The 27698-nt window shown below is 38.9% G+C and overlaps 1 protein-coding gene across 2 annotated transcripts in view; it reads right to left on the reverse strand.

The window, feature by feature from the left end:
• LOC113012449 (leucine-rich repeat and fibronectin type-III domain-containing protein 2) overlaps positions 1-27698 on the reverse strand; it is a 140615-nt gene that overhangs the window by 85086 nt on the left and 27831 nt on the right. The window contains exon 1 of one of the 2 annotated variants that reach the window (XM_026152665.2): positions 6326-7044. The exons of the other annotated variant lie outside the window; for it this stretch is intronic. The gene's annotated coding sequence lies outside the window, so the exon portion shown is untranslated. Of the gene's footprint in view, positions 1-6325; positions 7045-27698 lie in introns of those variants that run through there. 2 annotated transcript variants of the gene reach the window in all.

Below are 27698 nucleotides of genomic sequence, written 5' to 3' on the forward strand. Positions count from 1 at the left end.
GAGGTTACATGAGTATGTATAGGTTCATTAACACATGATGTCTTACATAGGTATACATGGGGACAAAGAATACCTTGTCTGTGTGTCGTGTGTGTGTGTGTGTGTGTGTGTGGGGGGGGGGGGGGGGGGGGGTCGATGTGACCCTGTGAAGAGTCCCCAAAGCTGGTGCCCGGAGTCTAGCGGTCCATCTGAACAAAAGGCTCTTATACTTAACCAGATACAGAGTAGGTGTCCTCCTATACCATAAATCAGTAAGAGCAGATATAACCTTTCTCCTGACCTTAAGTTGTGTGTGCATGCCAGAGTGCTCTGGGAGGCACACAGAGTCTCCACAGACTGCTATGGCTCAAACCTCTATCAATCTACAACTAATTATAAAATTCTAAGCATATATGAGTAAATATTTCCAAGCATAAATGACAATTCACTATATAAACCTGACAGTTATCAATACACAAAATGATCCAATATTTTCTGCAAGGCTATTTCAAAAGGGAAACTCACCAAGCAATAAAAAGAGAAATACTCTAAGCTACAAAACAAACAGTTTTTCCATTTAAACTTCAGTAAACCAGAGTGTCAGAGATTTACAGTTAACAAACAGTCAGGTGAATAATCAACACTGAGACACTTGTGTAGGTTAACGTGCTGCACGGGTGAAAAGCTCAGAGCAAATCACACCCAACTGCAGTATTCGTTTATTTTTATAGGTTACATCGTCAATATGCAAATATAATCACATTTCCTGTTACGCAGGTCCTGATGCTGTTTGTGTGTAAGCTGTGTGTAAGCTGTGTGTGTGTGTGTGTCACAAAGTATGTGTGTTGCAAGTCAATTTCTAAGAATAATATAATGCAAGTCAACTTCTGCGGATATGTATTTCTGTAGGTTCAAGGTTCAAGGTTCTTTATTTGTCCAAGTATCCAAGTATAACACACAGTGAAATGTAGCCTGACACGCTCCTCGACATGTGCAAAAATTGGGGGGGGGGGGTGTAGAGGAAGAACATTATATATATATATATATACATACATATAGTATATACACTGGGTGAATGTGCAGTAGTAGCAGCAAGCAGGTGAATTCTGTACATTAATATGAATAGACATCTGACTATTTTACAGGATAGACAATATAAACATATTTAAAATTAAAGGAATTGAAATGTACATTGTGCCTTGGTTTAGTGTGTCTGGAAGAGAGTCCTTTCTCCAGTCAATTATAGATGATGTGAGAGGGCGGGTGTGTGTGTTTAGGGCATGGATGGCTTGGGGATAGAAGCTCCTCTTGAGTCTCTCTGTCCTTGCCCGGAAGATGCGGAACCTTCTACCAGATTGCAGAAGTTGGAACAGTTTGTTGCCAGGATGGGACGGGTCCTTCAGTATCTGCGCTGCTCTAGTCCGGCATCTCCTGGTGTAGGTGTCCTGAAGCGGGGGGAGAGCAATCCTGCAGCAGCGTTCTGCTGTACGGATCACTCTCTGGAGAGCTTTTTGGTCCTTCACACAGCTGTTCCCAAACCACGATGTCATGTTCTGTGTGAGGATGCTCTCCACAGCGCCTGTATAGAAAATCCTGAGGATCTTTGGAGAGACCCTGAACTTCCTCAGTTGTCGTAGGTGATACAGGCGCTGCCTAGCCTTTTTGGTCTGGACCTGAATGTGGGCAGCCCATGTCAGGTCTGAGGAGATGTGGACACCAAGATACTTGAAGGACTGCACCCTCTCCACTGGAGCTCCATTGATGATAATGGGCTTGTAGTCTCTGTGCTGACCCCTTCTGAAGTCCACCACCAGCTCCTTGGTCTTGCTGACGTTCAGCTGGAGGTGGTTGTCCTGGCACCACGATGCCAGATTCTTCACTTCATCCATGTAGGCCGCCTCATCGTTGTTGGAGATGGCACCCAACACCACTGTGTCATCAGCAAACTTCACAATGGTGTTGGAGCCATGGGTGGCCACACAGTCTGAAGTGTAGAGGGAGTAGAGCAGTGGCGAGAGGACACATCCCTGAGGTGCTCCTGTGTTGATGGTGATGCTGTTGGAGAAGCACCTGCCCACCCTCACCACCTGAGTTCTGCCAGTGAGGAAGTCCAACACCCATGCACACAGACGGCTGTTAAGTCCCAGATCCCTCAGCTTTGTGAACAGTCTGCAGGGCACTATTGTGTTAAACGCTGAACTGTAATCAACAAACAGCATTCGCACATAGTTACCCTGTTTCTTGTCCACGTACTGTACTGGTCTCTTGCGGTAAATGAACACAGAGTCACAGGGTCAGCTTCCTGTTTCTAGAGAAAACTGTGTCTGGTGAAATATGTGTAACATAACATTTGAAGCATAATCAAAAAGCTCCCTAACACAGAGTCACCATCTATGTCCTTGAAGTCATCCAAAAACTCACTAAGTCCTTGTTTCAATACTTTTAATCACTCGATAGCCATGGAAACATGTTGATATTTCCTGAAAACACTTGGCATGTTAATTGATTATTAGTAAAAGATTATAAACAACCTTCAACTCAAATAGCTCTAACTACAACCAGTTCACAAAGAGCAACATTTCTCTTAATCTATATAATTTATAAAGATCAAATCAATATTCCCTTAGCTATTATCAAAATTCAGATTATGGAATAGGAAGTGTGTGGAGGTTGAGAGGTAGGTGCACTATGGAAAGAGCTGATTGACTTTTAACATATCAATTAGACTGGAATAATGGGACAGAATGACTATTTCCATTCACCCAATGAGTTCCAGAACACTGATTGGCTAACATTATTGATATTCTGTCTTATTTACCATTGTTGCACTGAAGTTTTTGTATAGATTTCTAATTCGTGTAGTGATTAACACCTATTACATCTTGTCGCATGCTGCAAGAAGGGCAGGATGAAGAGTCTCCTAATTTAATTGTCTAACACAGTGATTTTTATAATATTAGCTGCTGTTGAGGAACTGCTGGAGTTAAGTGATGAGGGGGACTTAACGATCACACTACACACTATGCTCAGGTCCAACTGAGTCACAATCGGCCCACCTCTTTCATTGCCATGCTTAATCATGCCTGAGCGTGGAACACAGCAACACTCCTCAAACAAATTGGACATTGGGGTTCAAATGTGCTTGGGGGTAATCATCTTTCTGCCCACTTTCTTAAAGCCAATCAGCCTCCACTCTAGGTTCTTTAAATTGCACTGCTCATATTTCATTCTTCCTTGTAGACTCAACCATGCGACCCACCTTGTCTCCATCCCCAACTAATGCAAGTCACTCATCCGGCCCTAATTCCTGCCACTGCTATGATGTCCATTGGAATCTAATCGCCAAATAGCATAATTGAATTCAGTATATCAATAAATCATGTTAAATTCCCTCTAAGGATCTCTTCTTATTTAAATACAGTAGGAGGTTAAAGAGTTTAAGTTAATGAGCAATGGTTGCTGGTTAAAATTTTCCATGTTTTACAGTGACTGTAGCTCAACACCGATTCAAATCAGTGAAGAATATCAGCAGTTTGTATGCTGCACAACACACAACCCTGCTTTATTTGTCCATTAGTGTAGGTGCCGATAACATATGTGTGTAAACAACTCTGTAAACTTCCTATAAGGTCTAAAACTAGTGTTGTCAAACTATAGGCTCACCATAATGTTCCCTGGCAGCGAAACACAATTTACAGTCTCCCTTTGTTTCCGGCTGACCCTCCTTGTCCTTCACAGTGCCCTGAGATTCTAAACCTATAAAACAGGTATTATTTTCCTCAGCTAGTGACGTAACTTGTTGGAATATTTTACACAGATTCTGTGGCAGGTATCGGTCAGAAGGAGTTTGTTAGTGTATGGCCCTAACCTCATCTAAAGGTATCATTGAATCCATGACAGCTGTCTACAGTTACCAAGAAGTAAGGTAGAAACTGAGAAAATTATGGGGAGAACAAAAATATGAAACTGACAAAAGATTCAATGTCAGACTGATGAGTAAGGAAGAAACTTAAAAAAAGGCAGAAGGGAAAAGCTTTGAACCCTTAAAAGTCACAAAGGAAAGGCTTGACTTTACAAGAAAAATAAACAATATCAAAGCAGTTTTCACTCTTGATCATTCAAATGTCTGTAGTCTAATTATAGATGTAGAGTATGTCAGATGTAGCAATTTACACACATTTTTTCCACATCATTTTCTTTTGTAATGTCAATAAAAAACATGTGGCAGATCCAGACCTTCTTTTGTTAGTCAGACTGGGCAGATGGCGTGAGTAGATGAATGAATGACACAGTGTTCAGAAACTGACTCACTTCAGTTATTTTTTTTTTTTTAAAGCAAACTGTTCTGATATTCTCCATGTTTAATACTACATCCTACAGACTGGTTAAACTGAAAGACTTCACCTATTTGATAAAACAGACAACTGCATACTTTGTAATTCGCTGATTTAAATCTGCCTCTTTTTTTAGTTGCACCATACCATTTCTGTATTAGGTACTAATATAGGAGAGTGCATTTACACAAGACTCATTTAATGAAATCAATCTGTTGTTTTGCCCAGTGCCACATGCAGAGCTGACTGCGTTCTGCGTATATTTGACCCTGTTATAATTTGTATACATACAGTACATGATATTTATTCCAAGCCTCTATTAGCATCTAGAAGTAGTTTTGATTCAAATTTAGGTCTTTTGAATATAGGAAGTAAAATAAAAATAAGGAAGAAATGACAGGAGGGAGGCTGGGAGCAGAAAAAAATAATCAGGGGGTGAGGAAGGGAACAATAAAACCAATCAGGGAATCAAGGAATAAGAGAACTAAAGGAAGTAGAGCTTGATAAAACAGAATCAAGCAGAGAAGGCCGAAAGAAGAAAGAACAAGGCAGGGGAGGGAAATTCAAGGAAAAGAAAGAAGGAGGGAGAAAGAAGGCTAGATATAAACTGAGGGGCTGAGGAGGGATGATCAGGTATTGTGTGAAATCCTTGTCTGTTCTTACTAATGACTGGCTAAAATCCCACAATATAATTGGGAATAAAATGGGAATAAAAACGTTTGACTTCCACACATTGAGTGCATTAGTTTATCATCCTGACATTTAACAGTTTCTTGGTTAATAATGCAGCTGTGAGATCAGCCTGAGGACTATAAGTTAACTAATAAGTGCACAACTAATGCCACTGTGTGGTCGACATGAAACCTTAGTGCTTGCTTGTTTTCAACACTTTTGGGGCATGATTATAACAAATAGATGAGCATGATGAACTAATCTTATTTCACTTCAATCCACCCTTAAGACCCTGGCAAAAACACCATGTTAATTTGAAGTGGATAGATTCATACATTGCTGCTTAGGGATATCAAATCCCTTCCCCCATGGGAATCGGTTAGAGGAAGCAATGTTAGATTGAGATGAAGTGAAGGCTTTGAAAACTTAGTAGTAAGTAAAGTTTTTGTACTATATTTAACCTTAAAGCAACCTTTGTAGGTGTAGCTCACTTACAACATTGAACTGCTAAATAGACACAGTAAACAAGATCCTGTCAGGATGTCTTTGCAGGAATGACACTTTAAAAGCTTTTTGAAACTGGCGTCGTCATTCCCAGAAAACAGCTGGATATCATCTTTATTTCCATAGCTGTAGCTAAATAACCTGCGACACGGCTTTGCTGGAGTTACTGTGGCTGGCAGCATTCAATTAAAATGCCTCTGTCTTCTTATGCAATTAACCCAGTTCCTTGGTGAGGCAGGGATCTATGGGGAAGCAATTAAAATCCAAATTCTTCCCAGTATGTGGACTTCATAGGGAAAAAAAATCCTTGGACAGCCTAATGTTTGTTTGGTGTGTTGACTTGTGGTTTTCTTTAGATATAAGAAATGTTAAGGGGGGATAAAGGACAGAAGGAAGGACAGCAGAAGCAAAATGAAAAAGAAAGCGGGGATTAAAATAAATGAGAGAGGAAGGAGGGGATAAAATTCAGAGCCAAGCAGAGATGAGTAAGGAAGTAAGAAATGAAGAGAGAAAAAAGAAAGAGGGAAGTAAGACTTGCAAGATCAAGAAAAGGAAGGAAGGAAGAGTGTGTGTGTGTGTGTGTGTCTGGGGGGGGGGGGGTTAAAAAGGGATGACCAAAGATGGAAGCTTACGTGAAAAGGATTAAAAAAAAAAAAACTGGTGAAAGAATGCAAGGATGAAATGAACTGTCAATAAATACCGATATAAAACTCTATTATTTATCTATTAAGCTTATGATTATAGTCAAGCAGCAACAGAAAGGAAGACTGTCCTTCTGTTTATTTGTTCTCAAGTCAGACTCTGTGAGTTCGTGTGTGAACGCACTATGCACTGACCTTGAATTCCTCCCGCGGGCAACAAACAATCCAAAGTTGTTCTCTTCCTCCCACGGATGAATGTTGCAAGGTGACGTTTGTGTGTGTGCTTGTCTGTGTGTGTGTGTGTGTCTGTGTGTGTGTGCGTGCGTGCGTGCATGTGTGTGTCCTCCACCTCATCCGTTCACTTTTTCACCTGCAGGAAAACAATGCGGAGAGACAGGGAGCAGGATGGAATGAGAAATGGCACTGATCTTGGACATTTGTGTGGCTTCTAATCCTGTTTATTTAGAAGAAGAGAGACGAGTGGCCCTAGAAACCTATAGCCGAGGTCTGGAGTTTGCTCTGTTGTTTTGGGGGCCAGCATAATTTTGAAACCTGCCTCTATATTTGCTGCTTGTTTCTGGATTTATTATATCTAGTAAGATACATGACAAGATTTCTTTATGACTGGTGTTTTGTTTTTAGACAATTTATTTGTTACATTTTAGGGGGGAAATGCATAAAATAAGCATAGCGTCATCACAATTTTAAAAATCAATGTTCCCAACACAACTGCTGCGATCATGAGGCTCACCTTTCTAATCTTTAAAGAGTGGCTCTAATAATGATCAGATCAGGATCTAAGCACACACAGTCTATCAAAATTAATTCATAAGAAAATCAGATACCTGTAAAATGTGAACTGTGTTTAAACTACCTCTTTAAGTTTTATTAAGACATTGACCTAAGACTGGACCTCTCTACGATCTTTGCATAGTGGCTGCCTTAAAGTGTTTTTACTTGAGCTATCAATTAAAAACAGTTCAACTGGTCTAATAATAAGGTTTGTTGTGGATTACTCAAAAAGTAATGCATTCCACATTATCCATTCCTTTTTTTAAATTTATGGGTCATGTTGCTTATTTAGTCTTTGAAGTAATAATACTTGTGTTACTCCACAACACACCCTGAGATGTTACATAATTACCAGTTAAATTTAGACTACTGCTCCAAACACTGGCACAGATCTCTATCCTAATGAGGAAACAAGGTCTTTCTATTAGTGTTTGAGCGCTCTAACACACTGACAGCAAAGTTGGTGAAATCCAGGTCAAGGAACACTTCACAGAAAAGTCTTGCCAGCTGTAGCAACCTTTGACTACTTGGCTGGGGTCGGCATATACTTGTGTTTTTTACTAGTTTATGCTGGTATTTTGTCGTTGCAGAATCAGAGGGAGATCTGATTTTATGTACGTAGAAGTACAGTTTGGGTTCAGATTGCATTTTACCTTCTTATGCTTTGTAAGCTTGTACATTGCTTTACCATTTTCCCCTTCCTTCACACAAACTTTCCATCTGCAAAGACTGCATATAATTAAAGAACGCGTGTTTTGAAATGCTTTGTTATGCACTGCATTGTTTCTTTGCTGAAAAATGTGAAGTTGTTTTGGTATAGCTTAGATCTTTCTAATGAAGATAGTGTTTACTGATCGCTTATCATTGACTGGAAATCAGTGTGGTTTATTATTTAAAACTCACACACACACGTACATTTTAGCTTATCACTTTTCTCATTTTACCTGACTACGTCATGCCTGAACTTAGAGTTGCACTGCTGGGTAAGATGTGTGGGTATAGTTTCAATTCCAGGTTCACACCATAGGCACAGTTTTCTTCTAACCTTGAACCTACTGTTGTTCCCTACTGTTTACAGGCCTCCCAAATACTGCACAGACTTTTTTAATGACCTCAGTGAACTGCTGTCTGTGATCTGTGTTGATTTTGACTGTGTAATTATTGCTGGGGATTTTAACATTCATGTGGACAACCCTCAGGACAAAGGGACTAAAGACCTGAGTAACACTCTGGGCAACTTTGGGCTGACTCAGCATGTAACAGAGGCCACACATAATAGAGGACACACTCTTGACCTACTGATCTCCAAAGGCCTGAGCATTTCAAAGGTTACTGTGTCTGATGTGGGCCTGTCTGATCATTACTGTGTTTTCTTTGAAAGTAAAATCTCAGCCCACACAAATATATCAACAACAGTGATCACAAAACGGTGTATAACTGAACACAGTAGTGCAATTTTTAACCAGGTCTTCCCATTAACACCTGACCTGCCCAGAGGGTCAGTCAATGAGCTCGTCAATAGCTTCAATGCTAACATGTTAAATGTAATGGACACTATTGCTCCCATTAAGGTGAAGGTTATCTCTGGAAGGAAAAAGTCTCCATGGAGAAACTCCACACTAGTGAAAAATGAAAAAAGAGAGTGTAGGAAAGCTGAGCGCAGATGGAGAAAAACAAACCTCCAGGTTCATTATGACATTTATAAAGAGAAACTTCACAATTATAATTTACAACTGAGGAATGCAAGGAGGTCCTACTTCTCTGACATCATCACTAAAAACAGCCATAATACTCGGGTCTTATTTTCTACAGTTGACAGGCTAACAAACCCTCCTGTGTCAGTGGCAGCTGAACTTCATTCGACCATGGCCTGCAATGACTTTGCCAAATTCTTCACTGAAAAAATCCAAAAAATTAGACAAGCAATTGGTACATCAACAGCAGATCCAGGATATGTACTGTGTCCACCAAAAAACTGTTTAAACACCATGAAACAGTTTCAACCTATTAACAGCAAAGACCTGGAGGACATCTTAGGTCAACTGAACTCCTCCTCCTGCTGTTTAGATGTCCTGCCAACAAGTTTTTTCAAAAAGGTCTCAAAGACTTTAGAGTCAGACCTGTTACAGATCGTCAACTTTTCTTTATTATCAGGTGTGTTTCCAGAATCACTAAAAACTGCTGTAATCAAACCTATACTGAAAAAGGACAATCTTGACAAGACACAAATGAACAACTACAGGCCAATCTCAAATCTCCCGTTTTTAAGTAAGATCATTGAAAAAGCAGTTTCTCAACAGCTCAGTTACTTCTTAAAACAGAATAATTGCTATGATGCCTTCCAGTCAGGTTTTAGACAGAACCACAGCACTGAAACCGCTCTGACCAAAGTGTTTAATGACATATGTCTGAATACAGACAGTGGAAAAATGTCAGTCCTAGTTTTACTGGATCTCAGTGCAGCATTTGATACAGTTGACCACAACATATTACTCAAACGACTGGAGAACTGGGCAGGTCTTTCAGGAACTGTACTAAACTGGTTCAAAACATACGTAGAAAACAGGAAATACTTTGTATCAATAGGTAACTTCACATCTGAGCAGACAAGTATCACATGTGGAGTTCCCCAAGGTTCCATCTTGGGACCCCTTCTGTTTAACATCTACATGCTCCCACTGGCACAGATTATAAACAACAACAAAATAAACTATCACAGCTATGCAGATGACACACAAATATATATCACAATGTCACCAGGAGACCGAGGCCCTGTACAGGCTCTTGGTAAATGCATTGAGGAAATCAATGACTGGTTGTGCCACAATTTTCTCCAGCTAAACAAAAACAAAACTGAGGTAATAGTCTTTGGCGCCAAAGAAAAACGATTACAGGTCACCAGAGAACTTCAATCTATACATCTAAAAACCACAAACCAGGCGAGAAATTTGGGTGTAGTGATGGATGCAGACCTAAACTTAGAAAAACACATTAAGACGATAACAAAGTCAGCTTACTATCACCTCAAGAATATATCAAGGATAAAAGATCTGATGTCTCAACAGGACCTGGAAAAACTAGTCCATGCATTCATCTTTAGTAGGCTTGATTACTGTAACAGCATCTTTACAGGTCTACCTAAAAAATCAGTCAGACAACTACAGCTCATTCAGAACTCTGCTGCTCGAGTCCTCACTAAGACCAAAAAAGTGGACCACATCAGTCCAGCTCTGAGGTCCTTACACTGGCTGCCTGTCCGTCAGAGGATAGACTTTAAAGTTCTGATGCTGGCCTATAAAGCTCTGAATGGTTTAGGACCAAAATACATCAATGACCTCCTGACCCAGTATGAACCATCCAGATCCCTCAGGTCATCTGGATCCGGTCTTTTATCAGTTCCCAGAGTCAGAACCAGACACGGAGAAGCTGCATTCAGCTTTTATGCTCCATATATCTGGAACAAACTCCCAGAAAGCCTCAGATCAGCTGAAACACTCAGTTTATTTAAATCCAGGTTGAAGACTCACCTGTTCTCAGCTGCATTTGAATAAAGCACCAAATCCACACTTTAAGCTTAAATTTCAAAACTTACATTTAACTACTGATTTTATCTACTGTTCTGATTTTATCTGTTTTGATTTTATATACTGTTTTGTTTGTTTGTTTGTTTGTTTGTTTGTTAATTAGTAGGTTAGTTTATTTGCTTGTTTTAATCAATTTTAAATCATGCTTTTTATTTGTTCTTGTTTCTAATGTCTCTGTAAAGCACTTTGAATCACCTTGTTGTTGAATTGTGCTATACAAATAAACTTGCCTTGCCTTGCCTTGCCTTACTGTGTGGCCCCATCATACAGCCTTGGGTCAACATGGTAATAAAGGACGCTTCTTTGCGACATGCTGACTTTGCAAATCACTTCAACATGTTTTCCAGGCAGGTGCCCGCGGCGTACATCACTCAGCCACCAGCCAGCTTCTCTTGGAGCTAAGTGCTGTGCCAATTATTGCATGACACCACCATCCATATCTGTTCTCATGGAAATTCATAATTTATGACACATCCTCATTTCTGCCTCCAGGGACCTGAATGCTATTATCCTGCCAAAGTGAGATCTGATTGGGCAGCTGCTATCTCAGTTGCTTCTTTGAAGTCTCATTTCTTCAAGTGCCCTTCTAAAGTCACTATAATGTATCATTGTCCAGCAGATATCCAGCGAGCCGCATAAACACCACGTATTGACTCTGAGTGGAAACTGTAAATCTTTGGCTGAAACCTTTAGAGTTGTCGGGTTAATGCTCTAATATTTAAATCCATATCTATCTGAACACAAAAAATCATCCCAGTTGTCAGAAGACACTCCCAAACAGACTGAATAACTACTTCAGTGCATTAATTTTAACATAAACACTCTGCCTGTAATTAGATATAAAGTTCACAAACATCTAAATGATGAATGCAGTAGAAAATGACTAACACTCAAAACACAAACACAGCCTGTTAGCTTTAAATCATAGTAGGTTTGTTCTGTTTGCCATTTGGTTCATCTTTCTAACATTTCTGTACTGTTAGCTTAACTTTTCCACCTTTAACCTTAGCTTGACTGTTTTAAACCTTAAAACTAACTTTAGCCTAATGGTTTCAACCTAAAAATAATAATATTTATTTCGGGGTTTTTTTTTAAAGAAAGAAAAAAAAAACACCACGAGTTTAAATTTAAACCTCGGTCCATTTTTATGACATGTGCTTATGGGCAGAAATCTGTCACTGCGAGAGGAAGCTTTTTAATATATTATAATATATAAAAATTCTCCTCTCGCTGTGAGAGGCGGTCTTTATCCTTCAATTCGGGTCGTCTACCAGAGCTTGAAGGTCATACACTGTGTCTTTGCTTTTCCTGCGACTGCTTTCTACTGGACAGAGATCTCAGATCTTTTTTTTGTCCGCTTTGTCGTCTTCCTCCCTCCACTATTGCCTTCACCCACACCCACATTTTCTTGAGTTCTTTTCTCAGCCTTTCGTATTTCTTAAGCTTCTCGTGTTCCTTCTTCCTGATGTCGCTATCAGTCGGTATAGCTACATCTATCACTACAGACGTCTTCCTCTACTTGTCCACCACTACTATGTCCGGTTTAATGGCCATCACCAGTTTATCTGTCTGTATCTGGAAGTTCCACGGGATCTTAGTTTGGTCATTCTCAACTACCCTAGACATCTCCCATTTTGATGTGCCTGTACACTATGTCAGCCACTTGGTTATGGCGTTCCATGTATGCCTTGCCTGCTATCATCTTGTACCCTGCTGTTATGTGCTGGATTGTCTCAGGGGCATCTTTACACAGCCTGCACCCAGGGTCTTGCCTGGTGTGATAGACCCCAGCCTCTATCAATCTTGTGCTGAGAGCTTGTTCCTGTGCTGCCATGATTAGTGCCTCTGCGCTGTCTTTCAGTCCACCTTTGTCCAGCCACTGGTAGGATTTCTGGATGCCAGCCACTCCCTCTGCAACGGGGACAGGGCCTTTCCTTGGTAGATCCCGCACTTGATGGTAAATTGTACAATTAGCTTAAAGCTGGCATTTGGTATTGTTTGCCACGTCTCATTGAGTTCCTGATGAAAGCTTTTAGGGTCCTGTGATCTTGTATACACTGAATAGAAGTGGACTACTGGAACAAGAAGGCTTAAATGAGGAAGAGTTGAGAACAGGAATATATATCATATTTTCCAGTCTATTGCTCTGTCATTGAACTACCTTTTTGGAGCCACTTCTTTTTAGGAGATAGTTCTTCAACTTTATTAGGAAAAAAGTTGGCTAAGAATGCCACAAAGCAATGCCACAATTCTTTTTCTCCTCACACATTTAGGTTATTAATAAACTTTTAAAGTTGCACTTTATAAACTTTGGTTATTTTGCGTCAGAGCATATCTCCTAATTGCAGTTTGCCTCTTTGATATTTAACCTTATTCTTTTATTTAGAATTATTAACCATATAGCTTATAGACCTTATAGACCAGTTGTGATGTAATGCTTAATACACTTCAAACACATCTCTGCATTTCTAAGCCAAATATCTTTTATATCACTACAGCTTGAAGAACTTGATAAAATAAATTGTACAAATGAGGATGGAGGTTTAAAGATAAAGATCTTGGTCACACTAATGTAGTGCTCTCCTGCTTTTTGGGTAAATGAGGAGACCTACAAGAAAAAAAAATGCATGTTAATATTTCATATGGAAAGCTAATTACTTGTTACATCCTGCAGCGGGTGGAGGTGTTCTTAAGGCACTGTTGGATGATCTCATTAGTACTTTAAAGCCTACTAAGGCTTCCACAGTCAATTTGCTAAATGCTAGCAAGTTATAGTCTTAATAAACCAGCATGCACTGGGTCCAGCTCAATGCTCGAGAACACGGCAGTCATTTTTACAGTTTATATTTTCTCGTTCTGCTCACTGTGACGTTATAATCTAACACAATCTAACAGACCACACTGTGGCTGCGACATTCTGCCCTCATGTGTAAAGAAACTAATCCCGGCCTCTGACGTCGAAATATATCTGTGAATGCGCTGAAACAAAGCTGCTACAATGGGCAACCTTCCAAGACTGTGACTGGACATGGTAAAACATCTGTGAAAGGTTTAATCCCTCAAAAATGAAAAGAACAAGGAAAAAAAATCTAAAGCAAAGATTTAAAATGAAATAGAAACAGACCGCTGCCCCTTTTGATTATTAAGCATGAATCCTACTTATGTACTGCCTTTCTGGATATTTCCTGATCAAAGGTAAATTTCCCAAACTCCTGCCATAGAGAGATCTTAATACTTGTCTACAGAGCCAGCAATGGATATTTTAATGACGCATGCAGAGTTTAATGTGATTGTTCTGCTTGTCAGCATTACCTGAGAAAAAGCCTGTGGACTCATTTAGATCCTGCATACCACAGATCTGTGCAAAGTGCTTATGAGTGTACAGACAGATCTCAGGGATGCAAGCTTTTCCTAATGCCTTTACTGAGATTTTTTTCTTATTATAAGTCTAAGCTGAGATATTTTGGCATGTCGTGTCATAAGCTTAAGGCTGGAAAGAACTTGATTTGCAATTCTTGATCTGGACCAATAGCCAAGTCTTTCCTTAATGCTAGTGGTGGTGTCCTTATGGGTCAGAGTCTATTACAAACGAGAACCTTTCCTCACCCAGCTCTCCCTCTTTCACTGAAGAGGAAATACAAATGTCTTGTGTTGGGTAAACAAAAATCAGCCCAGTTGTTTCCTTCTCTTCTGTGATCTATTGCTGCCATGAAATGACACAGAATAAGGAGTCACAAGAAACTCCAGTCACAATGCACAGTGGAAAAAACCACTGCAAAATAAAGAGCGTGAAAAGGAAAGAAACCGATTTTTTCAGGATGACTGTGAGCTGAGGTCAAAGAACCCATTTAAATGGCTTCACTGCACAGAAAAACACCTCACAGTTTTCTTTGCAACCTAGAATGGCAGCTATGTCATCCAAAGCAGCGATTAGATTCAGTTAGCATTTCTGATATCACACAATAAGGGACCACTCAGAATAAATATGTAAATATTTAAATAAATGTGCATGACAGCAGAGCTCTGTTGTGAAATATATGCTGTAAATTTTATCATATGTGACAGCTTATATCAGCATGATGTGGTTTCCCATAATACTGCTGAGATTAAGTGATACGGTGCCATCGGTTTATTTCATTGGCAACTTCTGACTATCAATTGTGCTGTGGCAAAAATGCAGCAGTTATCCTTCTTTGCCCAATCCAGTTACAGCACACTGAACAGCACACTGACATAAGAGAAACAACTAGAAACATACTAGAGATACGACAGTAATGAGAGACAAGGAAAAAGTGACACCTTACATGATGAATGCGCTCTTTTTACTTCTTTCACAAGCTTTTATGATTGAAGCTATAGATGTGCCTATAGCTCACAGCATCAGCTGAATATATGATACTATGGATACAGCAGCTTGCTGCTCCTTTTCCTCTGCCTTTATTTAGGCTTAGTTTCACAGAAATTCAGCATTTAGTCAACTAAATGCTGAAAACTGTAGTAGCTGCCAGCTGAATACTAACAGTATAAAATTTGACAATATTTAATTCATTGTTTCTTCTTATTATTCTTATTATTCTTATTCTTATTATTATTATTATGCTATCACCTTCTATTTAAAAAAAATAAAGAATTTAATCTGGAGAACATACCATGTAAAAAACTTCAGTATTAACTTCCTAGACAATACACAGCAGCACAGCATTAATCTAACACTCAACAATGCCAGTTCGCTGCACACGCACAAACCCTGCATTAGCTGGTGTTACATCCAGTGTAAGCTGATGTGTCAAAGTACATCTCAATGAGCTTTGGCAGAAACAGCATCTGCTGCATATTTCTAATTCGGCTTTCTATGGATTAGAGGAATACACTGTATTGCATGGTAACACAAAATACTTTGAATTAATGCAAAGTATTAAGAAAATATCTTGAGTGATCTGATTATAGTTCTTCGTACTGTTTACTGCATTTCATTTCAAATGAATGAGCTTTACTATGATAAAGGTTGGTTGAAAAGGGATCATGTCACCCAGATTACAAACCTGTTAATGTAGCTGTATTACTTATTATGTCATTTAAAGGAAAATGGTCTGCACACTACTAATAAAACTTTAAATTACAGGGAATCTTGAACCAAACAATACTGTCCAATGAATCTGTACTCGGCTTTCATTTGTTCTTTCAATGAAACTGTCCTCCTCTTTGTTGTTTTCTGCAATCTTTTGTTTGACCCGTTGTTATGTTTGAAGCAAAGTAACCTCTAGCAGCTCTGTGCATAAATGAAAGTCTTTCAAACAGGTTCAATGAAAAAAGCATGATCTTTGATCTTGATGCCAACAATTATTATACAATGTAAATTACCAGAAAAACTTGGTAATAAATGGTTTAATAGCATTTTCTTGATTTTTCCTTTAAAAACCCTGAAAAAATGTAGTCAGGCTAGACCAAAACATTTCCAGATACATATTTGCTTAAGCATAAGCAAAACAGCAGCAGTTTTAAACTTCACTCTTTGCTTATGTTAGCTTGATGAATGCAATGCTGTGAAGCGAAACCCAACCAATAAAAAAGTGTTTCTTCATTTCCCTTTGGCAGTCTTGGGTTTGTGTGTCTTTACATAAATGTATGTGGGAGAGTCTAACAATGTGATGAACAATGTTACATCTTAAAGCGTATGCACCCACAAGAAAAGAGTACAGCCAAAAAACATTTTTATGTCTGTGAGCCTTTCTCTGCCCTCATTATTGAGACATCAGGGATCCATATGCCTCGCACACACTTCCAAATCCACCCGAAATACAGAGACACATGCATGGGCATAATTCATTCTCCCAGCAAAACAAAATCAATCATCATATTGGTTTTAGATGGCTGTTTGTGACTATCTCTGCACGTGAGGTTTGAGTCACGTGCCTGATCCTTCCCATTAAGCTAATTCAAGGCTTTACTCAGGGGCTACCTTTAAATCCTAAGCTTAAGAATAATATGTAGCGCAAAGAAGCCATGGGCGGTGAATCCACTTTGTGACACCACAAAAAATGCTTTCCTGGGCTGTGCCAGCATCTTAACAAGGCCACTGTTTACTCGCCTACCCTGGCAATAAGCGTTGCCAGTACCCCGGCAGCCACCTGTTTATGCCCATAGGTGGCTGTGGATCGGGGAAAGTGCTGCCTTCTGCTTTTCCTGGTCAGAAGTCAACAGCCTGCCATCACACTTAATCCATCCTGCAGAAAATTCTGAAATCCACTAGTAGTATTTCTAAGGGCGGCATGACAGCACAGCTTCATCTCCAAGATTTCAATTGTTTTGAGGAACCATCATATCTGAAGTCCCCCCCCCCCCCAAATGCTGCAGGTGAATAACTGCTCATTCTTCTCTTTTCTTTGCTCTTTTAACTCGGCTCTTCCTTCAGGCAACCCAAATTGAGCCAAGCTTGGCAGTCAGAGAAGCAATTTGTTAAAGGACTGTGGAGTGCACTTGTCTAATGTTTCATTAAATTATCCCTATTCACCCGCCTCTAGCCTGTAGTAAAGCCTCTTATGGCGGCATTGGGATTTCGAGCAGCAGGACTGAGGTCAGCTGCAATCTGATATTTCTTTCCGTGGATGGAGAATGTTACGGAGTAACTCCAGCTGGGGTTCCAAGGGTCAGTGCTTTGTTTTTCCATCATATGTGACACTGTGTCCCTCCAGCTGCTCAACAGAGGCTAACACAGACAATTAGGGAGCCGATAGCTACATGAGCTACACCATGTGCTTGTCTGTTGTTTCACACATTAGTGTTTTGCTGCACATAATTATGTCATGGTTGTTATTAGGTTCCTTGTGCTAAGTAGCTTATTAGTTTAGGTCCATATACACAGCTACTCTTAGAGACAATCAGATTCAAACTGAATTGTTTTGTTTCCCTAGACCAGAAATACAAGGTAGCCCTATTAAAGAAGCTAACGCAAACCACTGCCCTGCACTTCATGCATATCATGTCATGCAGCGTATTATTTCCTTTCCTCAGTTGTGTACAGTTGTCAGCTTCTTGGCTTATTCCCTTGAGGCAGAGCATTAGCATCTGTAAAGGTTGGAAATCTGCTATGGCTAATGTAGCTACAGTGTCCCAAGGCAGCTGTTAGCTTTTGCTGTGGTTTGCTTATCAGCAACAGAAACATGCTTTGATAAAGCCTGAAGCAAAATAGCACCTGAGAGAGAAAAAGCACAAAGGCTCCTTTACTGTACACCTACCACATGTTTAATCTATAGCAGAACTGTACTGCTAACCAGGGCTGATGTGGGACATTTTTTGGAGAACAATCTCCAAATTTTATTGCTGAATAAAAGACTAAATGTGTGCATAATTCTAGCTTTAATGCCAGCATGCAGCACTATGCCCTAATTCAGTGCATTAGGAATAATACAGTACAATGCGGTTATAATAGGTTCTCTCATTTGAAACTAGCTTGCAATGGAATGCAATTCATCCCATACAGGATTCTGCTCGTGGTGTGTTTTCTCTGTTACTGTATTTCAAATTTGTAACCCCTGCGTGTTAAATCTAGGTTAAGTCCCATGCTCTCTGACACGCTTTCTATGTGTACAATACATGTTAGCCTATCTCAGTAGTGCTTAGCTAATCAGTTAATTTACTTCAACACTAAGAAGCTCAGGTACATTTCACTACCATCCTAAACTGTTCATAACCAGGAGTGCAGCAGGTACTTAACACACCCACACCACAATTTCTTCGTCCTTTACTAAGCACAACCACATAATGCTTCTTAAATATCCACATTTTCAAGGAAGCCCAAAGACAGAGAATCCCGTACACCAGAAACTGGAATGAACACACTGCAGTAAGAACATATTGGCTCTGCAACCTTTGATCTCAGCTGGCATGACCTGAATAACAATCTGCCATGAGCAGGAAACCCTGCTGATCTATTCCATATGTTGAGAATGTAACAATATTATATCACTGACACTAAATGCACAATAAATTTTAGTTGTACCATGTAGCTTTGCACCTTAGGAGACGAGCAAGAAACTGGCACTAACTAAGTGAACATGGTCTGCTCATATTTAAGAATCATATAAGTAGTTAGTTATATTCTTCAGAGGCTCTGTAGTCTAGTCATTTACACATTTTCCTAACAAGCAAAAATCCTGGTCTGACATTAAGAAAACACATATCACTTTGGGGTTATGTCATGAACGGCATCTGGTGTAAAAATCTACCAAATCAAACATTTAGAGCTATCTTCTTTGTTGATCCAGTGGAATAAGGGAGTAGCTGAAATTATTCTACATAGGTATATACTTCATTTTCATATCTGGCTATGGCTGTATCGATAAGTCTGGTGTGTAGGAGACTCTTCCAGCAAAATGTATTAGCTGACATGGTATGAAATTTTGTATCCCAGAGGATGGAGACTTAATTATGATCCACTGACATTTCTCGTCCACCAACTTTTCAAAAGCTAGAAAATTCTGTGTTTGAGCATAACATTTGGTAACATTTAACATAATTTAACAATGACTTATAAGTATCTTAAATCTAGACGGGTGTAATTTGCACACATATTAATGGGTTTTAGTTGACATTTGTAGATTTACTGTGGAATGCATTGTTGGAAAATCTCTGGAGAATTCCTATTGCTATACATAGAATCACTGGCGATTCCAAATTAGACATAGATGTGAGCATGAATGGCTGTGTCTCCGTTCTACCCCCATGATGACTGACGACCCTGCCTCGTTTCCTATGACATCTGGGCTAGGATGAGAGGTTGAGAAAATGGATAGATGGCTGTATTCCAATTACATTAGTGATCACATGTGCATCACCTACAAATGAGTAACGACTATTGAGAGGAATTTAATTAAAATAGTTTATGAAAGAATATGTGTTCTTTGATATGGTAGATAAGGTCAAGGTAGAAACAATGAAATGTGTCCTTTTACCTTCTGGCAAACTGTGAGCATAGTAATAATAAGATTAAATTGCATTGTCTGCCAGAAAAAAATTATTGCGAGATTAACTTGAACCAATAATGAAAAGAAAGCCTAGCAACATAAATCAATCATGAGCATGTAATGACATTATACTGTGGGCCCGGTTGCTTTTTGCCTTTAGCTGTATTGTCTGTTTTCTCCCTTGACAGCTTTCTTTGAAAAGCAGCTAAAACCAACTAAGCCAAGATGTGATTGCCCTTAACATGAGACTCCTTCTGGATACTCCTTCCCTGTATCTTTTTACCTTTTTTCTCAGTGCAAATTCCAGTGTTTATATGCCTGGCTGGCTGGAAACCTAAAGTTATTTCACCCAGGGAAATGAGGAATGGTGGAGCCTTTAGTCATAGAACTGGTGCAAATTTGACATGTAGGCTTGTGTCTGTTTCTCAGGGAAAAAAAACTGCATCATCATTTCTCAAGTAGAGAATGCAAATAGTGCTGCATCGAAGCAAAAATCTAAACAAATTTTGAGCTGTGTAGTCAAAATTCATCAGCACTGAACAATTCTTAAAGCTATAAACATATTCTAAAATACACACAAGCGCCACTTTATTGAATTATACACTAGATTATTTAAACACAGGTTCACGGCTTGCAGTTGCTTTAAAAACCCACTCAACATGACGCTTCTCACTTCTCACTCACTGAAGTGTAAGATTATTGGGCAAACCATAAGTACACCACCCACATGAGCAGCATCTGTTGCTACATTTCCCACAGCCACACTGTTTAGCCTCACTAGACAACCTGGGAGCAGGGAAATTTAATTTAATCCATACCGTTCTAAGATCCACTTAAAGTAATTGGTTGATCAATGATTAACTTTTCCCTTAAAAGGTCTATTTATCCATTTGAAGTGTGAAAAAACAAGTCCATTGGGACAGAGCTAAAGTCTGGATTTAAATAACTGTTTGATGCCTTTTAGTAGATTTACAGTATTTGTTGACCTGATATTTATTTTTCTATAAAGGACCAATTAGACAATCTTTACTTTGTTCTGATAATGTTCTGTGTTATCTGTGATCTGCAATTTTTAAGACTTAAAGCTGCACTAGACATTTTTTAAAATAACAGATTAAATGACTGTAAGAAATGCAATACAAAGAAGGTTGCTTGTCATAAACATAACAGTTCCCTTGCAGCATCTTTCAGCTCATGGTTCATGTTTTACACCCTGCAGCTTTAACATTTTAGTTCACTGTGACAGTGAAACAACCCTAATCCTAGCCAGAAGCCATTTTTAAGATAAAAATTGTAACGCCAGCAACACTGAACTGCTTAGCATCTAAACATAGGCAAACAAATAGCAATGAGAACACTTTATTCAAAATATGAATGTTATTTCCAATAGTTGTAATTTGTATTTGGTAGTCTGTTTCAGCTCTGAGATGTTCATGCCCTTCCAGTCACCTTAATGGAAAGCCTAGGTCCGTGACAGCAGAATATCAGCGTCAACCAAAACAAAACTGTGAGAAATACTATGCAGCCCACTTGTCAATGCTTCCTTTTAAAGTATTGTGTAGCAACAAGGGCAATTGTAGGCTTAAAATGTACAGAAGGGCATCAGCTGGCACTGAGGTCAGCTGATATACTGGGAATGCTGGCTGAGCGCTATGCACAATTGAGCAACTTGTAGCATTGGTTTAAAACAAACTGGAGCAGTTAGTTTTGTTTTATATTCTTAGATTACAGTACTGCGCAAAAATATTGACCCACCCCATATTTAATATATATGGCAGGAGAACACGTAATATGCAGTATCTCTAAAACTATCCATCATTCATGCAATTCATTGAATTCACACGTTCCAATCATTTCCAAGGGCACATACAGTGGGGCAAAAAAGTATTTAGTCAGCCACCGATTGTGCAAGTTCCCCCACTTAAAATGATGACAGAGGTCAGTAATTTGCACCAGAGGTACACTTCAACTGTGAGAGACAGAATGTGAAAAAAAAAATCCATGAATTCACATGGTAGGATTTGTAAAGAATTTATTCGTAAATCAGGGTGGAAAATAAGTATTTGGTCACCTCAAACATGGAAAATCTCTGGCTCTCACAGACCTGTAACGTCTTCTGTAAGAAGCTTTTCTGTCCCCCACTCGTTACCTGTATGAATGGCACCTGTTTGAACTCATCATCTGTATAAAAGACACCTGTCCACAGCTTCAAACAGTCAGACTCCAAACTCCGCCATGGCCAAGACCAAAGAGCTTTCGAAGGACACCAGGAAAAGTATTGTAGACCTGCACCAGACTGGGAAGAGTGAATCTACAATAGGCAAGCAGCTTGGTGTGAAAAAATCAACTGTGGGAGCAATCATCAGAAAATGGAAGACATACAAGACCACTGATAATCTCCCTCGATCTGGGGCTCCACACAAGATCTCATCCCGTGGGGTCAAAATGATCATGAGAACGGTGAGCAAAGATCCCAGAACCACACGGGGGGACCTGGTGAATGACCTGCAGAGAGCTGGGACCAAAGTAACAAAGGTCACCATCAGTAACACACTACAACGGCAGGGAATCAAATCCCGCAGTGCCAGACGTGTTCCGCTGCTGAAGCCAGTGCATGTCCAGGCCCGTCTGAAGTTTGCCAGAGAGCACATGGATGATACAGCAGAGGATTGGGAGAATGTCATGTGGTCAGATGAAACCAAAGTAGAACTTTTTGGTATAAACTCAACTCGTCGTGTTTGGAGGAAGAAGAATACTGAGTTGCATCCCAAGAACACCATACCTACTGTGAAGCATCATGCACCCAGGCACCTTGACTACTTCAAACATTTGCAACTCAGCCACAATGTGGAAGGCCATTTAAAATTGCTAAGTTTTATAGTCAATCACTACAGTCCTCCAAACTTCATGAGGCCTTCAGATTAGTTTAAGCACAGTGTGTTTCCATAACCCAGCAGCTACATCTGCAGCCAAAAATATTTCCATAAACATACTCCCAAACCATGTGGACTGCCTTCCCAAAAGATTTGGAGCCGTTATAGCTGTGAAGGATGGGCTGACATCATATTATACTCTATGGATTAAGTATGAGATGTCTTTCAAGTTCATGTGCGTGTGAAGAAGCGCCAATAAGTTTAGCAATGGTGTAACAATTTATTGAAAAATGTGCAAACATGCATGGATGAAGAATATTTGAGTTAAAGACAGAATTTGTATAACTTTAATAAACCTAAGCATTAATATTTGGTATGACCACCTTTATTCTTCAGCACAGCCTAAACTAGTTACAGTAGGTCAGGCAAGCTGTCTTTGAATCCCATTAAGTAGTCGATAGGAATGGTTTCCCAAGCTTTTTCAGAAAAAAATCAGAGCTCTTGTTTGGATGTTGGCTGCCTTTCCTTGTGTTTTCTGTTAAGATGATCCCACCCTGCCTCAATAATGTTGAGGTCCAGACTCTAGTGAGGACAATCTATGACCAATAATGTTCCATTGTGTGTTTTTTCTATCCAGATATGTTTTTCTTGCATTAACAGTATATTTGTAATTATTGTCAGGTTGACAAATGAATCAAATGGTTTTCAAGCCTTTGCAGGATTTTTCCATTAAGATTCTGAGCTAAGCTGTCTGTTATTTGTAGACAAAAAACGGGTTCATCCCTTCAGTTTATTGGCTTGTTTTATGCTTGAATGATTCATAGTCAGCTTAACAAACATAAACAAAAAAGGTCAGATAAAAGTACTGAACGAAGACTCATGACTTTTGCACAGCACTGTAAGTTTCTGTTTAAAGAAGGGTTACATTCACCATGTGGAACAAACCATACCTCTATTATTTAATATGTTAGCTCTTAAGTATCCAAAAATGCACTAAGACATAAAATACCCAAACCTATGAATCTATAAGTGCTTGACCCTTCTGAATTAGACGGAAGTAGCATAATTAAGTATACATGATAAAACACAACTGATAAGAAACAAAAGACAACCAAATTTATTATTTGCCTCAAATAATTTACCATTCAAACTGTGATGCCACCCACTGGATAAGCAGAAATATGTTTTTTCCTTTGCTTTTAGATATTTTTCAGCCCTGAAGGCTCGGAGCTGTAGCTTCGACATTTGTGTGGTTCTGGGATTAAATTTTGGAAAGTTGGGTTTTAATCTTGCATATTCTTCTAAACTTAAAAAACGAATTAGTCTCAAATGCATTAAAATAAACCATAGTGTATAATGCAATCAGCTCAGGCTTTTCCCTGTGGCTACATCCAGAGCTTCTACCTGTAATATGCAGCACTGAAATAAACATCATGTGTTGAATGTCCCCTAACTCAAAGTGTTGTGTGTGTTTGTTTAAATTTCATTGTGCACATTTTTAGAATTTATTTAACTAGTAAAACTAAAGGTTCGAGCTGGACTACAAGAAAGTCATGGCTCTGACTTCTGCATCCTCTGCAAGCCAAATAACAGACTGAGCATGCTCAGACAGGCTTACATTTATAAATTCAACCTGACAGTGATAATTGCTCTTGGTTTAATGTATCCTGAGGAGTTCTAGCTTTCTTTTACACTTGCTTCTTTTAATCACTCCTGAAGAAAAAAACCAGAATATCCATCTATTATCTAAACCAGTTTGTCCTGTGCAGGAACAAGGAGGCTGTGGCTCACAGCGAGCCAGTGATTTGGTGCACATGGACAGGATGCAATGCTGTCAGAGAGCTAACACATTTGGGCAGAAAACTATTCACACTAACCTTTCCAATTAACCCGAGCTTGGACTAGACAATGTCGGGAAGATGTTTCACATTTTTCCTAGTTGAAGTCAAGACAAGTCTTCATGACATCACAATGGCTTTCTCAGACTTGGCTATTCAAACTGAGCAGGATGACACTTTAAATCCATAACCAAAGACTTTTTGGGTTTCTTTCCTCATTCTTCCTTACACTCTTAGATCCTTACACTCTAGTGAGCAACCCCTTCTGTTCTATTTTTCTTTTCTTAATCCATCCATTACAAAATGTCAAATTTTATCTCGCTGAGTCTCTACAACACACAGCAGCTCTTGTGGTCATTGTCACAGAGGCCACGAGGAAGTGTTATTGCTGGATAAAGACCAGACGGCTTACTGTCACAATGTGGCTAGTAAAACATCAGAAACTCTGATTCTATTTTAGGTTGCCTGTAGTATCAGACTATTTAGCCTTGTCCTTGTATACCAACCATTTTGGAAAAATTCTTGGTATTTCTTTTGACGTATGTTTTGTAATTTCTCAGAATGATTAACCAGTATTAATGCTTTCCTTTCATTTTTATATGCATTTCTGGAGTTAAGGAGTACAAATTCAGTTCACAACTGTTAAACTTTGTTACCAGTTTTTTTTCTTCTGGTTACTCAAAATTTTGCAGTGAAAGAACATTATTTGCTGCTCTGAATGAACTAGTTTCTGAGGCACTTTAAGCATGATAAATTCCCTTAACTATATAAATCATTAAATTGATTGTAGACTATAATAAACAGCACTGATATTCTAAAGGGACTTTATATTACCCTCACTGTAAAAAACTACAATTAAAAATATTACATAATGTTATTTTTTTGTAGTTGATATGTAGACTTTATGGGCACCTACATTACACCTACAGGAGCTTTTATGAAATCCCCATTTGATATGTAGACAGATAGATAGTAGATAGATAGCTAAGAGTAAGGACATTGCCAGGGCAATTTCAAGTGACCACTTGAGGAACTGGAGTTATTGGAAAGGAAAGGAAAATATTTAGATGCTAAAAATCCCAAAATGGTTTTATTCAGCATCAAATTCAAATTTAAATCCAGATGTCCATTTTTTGACAACTTGTGATGTTAAGGGTCTACCACTGGTAGTCTGTTATTTTTATCTTGTGTTCCACCAAAAAGAGCCCACAGGTGTAAAAGGGTAGTTATGCAAGTCATTGGCATGGTGAAAAAGTACTTCAAAAGGTAAGACTTACATCAACTCATCCTACACAGACCTAAAGATTTGTAGTCATATCCAACAAGCCCTGGATTTTTTTAAACTACATAAAGAAATGTCAGTAACAATGAAAGAAAAAAAATACAATGTTGCTGAGAAACAGTTATTGTAAACAATGAGCACTCGGAATGCATTCTAGCTGGACTGACTCACATGTTACATAGCACTTAGTGGCACTGTAACCTTACAAGTTACTTTGATACAAAAGCAAACACGTCTAATTGTGCACGCCCTACAGTGGGACTTTGAGTGCTTGATTTGACCTCCACAGTGGAATAACTGGCAGCTGAAAGCAAAAAGCTTTTATTTCACTTCTTGAATTAAACATACACCAGTGAACTCTCACAGAGATCAAACAAGCTACGTAGCAGACAAAATCCCAGACCAGAGATGTGTGTTTTCCCTCAAGGCTTAGTTTATTCATCCATAATTCCTTTAACCTCAATTAGACATCTGCCAACTAGAATAGAGCACATAAACGACTCTAAACGAGCCAGATTGTCTGCAATAGTTGAATAAAATGCACAGTTTCTGCCCTTAAGGTCCTCTGTTCACTCTGGAGCACTAAAAAATGAAAAGCTGTATGGTGTCAATGCCTTTAAGTGCACATACAGAGGCTATGTTGCTACAGTACATGAAGCATTTTCAAGAATGGTCTAGAGAATATTTTTATTCTCCATGACCAGTGCATGCTGAAGCCCTTCTATCATATTGCCTGCCTGCGGGCAAGCAATAAGAAAACCAAACTTTGTTTCAAAACTGCAAGCACCTCTAAATGTAAAGTTTTGCAGCAGTGAAAACTGACTCAGTTTGAATTCCTAACGCCATCCAAAATGCTCACAGCACCTCTGACAGATTTGCACTCTGTTTCTTTCAAGTCATTATCTGTGAATGTCAAACTGTTGAACTGAAAAAGAAAATGACCAAAAATTAAGCAAGAATTCCTCCACTGAGCAAGAACTGAGGGACTAACTGAGCAGATTTCCAGAGCTAGTTGCTTCACTGTTATGACAGCATTTACTGGATACTTTATTGTCACTGCTGAATAAAAAGAAACTCCTGTTAAAAAATAACACTCATCGTAAAAAGTACAATTCAGTAATTGGGGCAAGGTTGTTTCTTATTGTTAATTTTGATTTCCTAAAATTTGATTATAAAATTGGTGAGCAAGCTTAAAAAACTGTCTTGAATACCAAAAGACATCTTTATTATGTTATGTCTCACAATAGAACACAGCGAGAAGGCACTCTGAGGTTAATATATCGCTTCAGTTTTACTGGGACTAAGTAAATTAAGGATAGCATTAGTACGGGCAGGCCACAAACTCAAGCTTAGATGCAATCCTTTTAAATCAACTAATCTCAAAGTCAGGCCACAGCAGCTGATGGATCATCTTCTAACCTTCTACACATCCAAATCTCTATAGATCTACAGGGTGTACTTTTCAAGTTACTGTATACTGTGAGATTATTATATTATCTTATGCCACGTTATACCCCTAATTAAAGATTGTGAAATCATTATGTAGTTTTAGGTTGCATTATTCTCCTGACTTAGAAGGTGACAACTATTACATTTATTAAACTGATTTGCATTATTATATTAGTATACTTCTGATTCATAAGAAATACTGTTTTCAGAGAAACATGGCCTTATTTGTCTGATTAGAAAAGAACAGAACATACTGCACAGGAAGCCAAGCTCATAACTTTAAAAAGAATGTGGATGCTTAGGTTTTATGACTGTGGAAGGGGGGCCAAAGCAATAAGAATGTGAGAAACTGTCAGACACGTTGAGATCTGCTGTGACCCTCTTCAAGCACATCTCCCCATCCCGATGTTTAATGCTCAAAAGTGTTGTATGGAATAATAAGAATTGTATGGAATAAAGGGATTGTTGATTAAGCATTTATACACCGAGTGGTGTTCTTCCTTCAGCCCAAAGATCGAAGAATTGAGGATTTAACAATACCTTCAAGCTCCTTTTCACTATAACTCTAGCGTGCTTATGAGAGCTCTTTCAGACATCAGGACAATTAACAATTTTCCACATATATCACCATTCTTTCAGCTCAGTTTTGTAGCATCATCCACGCAATACTTTCATCATCGTCTCACACACATCGCCTTTTCTCTCAAAACAATGTGCATCTTTAATCATTCATCCAAATTGCAATTTTACCCTTCACTTATACATTCACACATTTATATATAACAAA

This window comes from Astatotilapia calliptera, chromosome 19 (genome assembly GCF_964374335.1).
Source record: "Astatotilapia calliptera chromosome 19, fAstCal68.1, whole genome shotgun sequence".
Classification (NCBI taxonomy): domain Eukaryota; kingdom Metazoa; phylum Chordata; class Actinopteri; order Cichliformes; family Cichlidae; genus Astatotilapia; species Astatotilapia calliptera.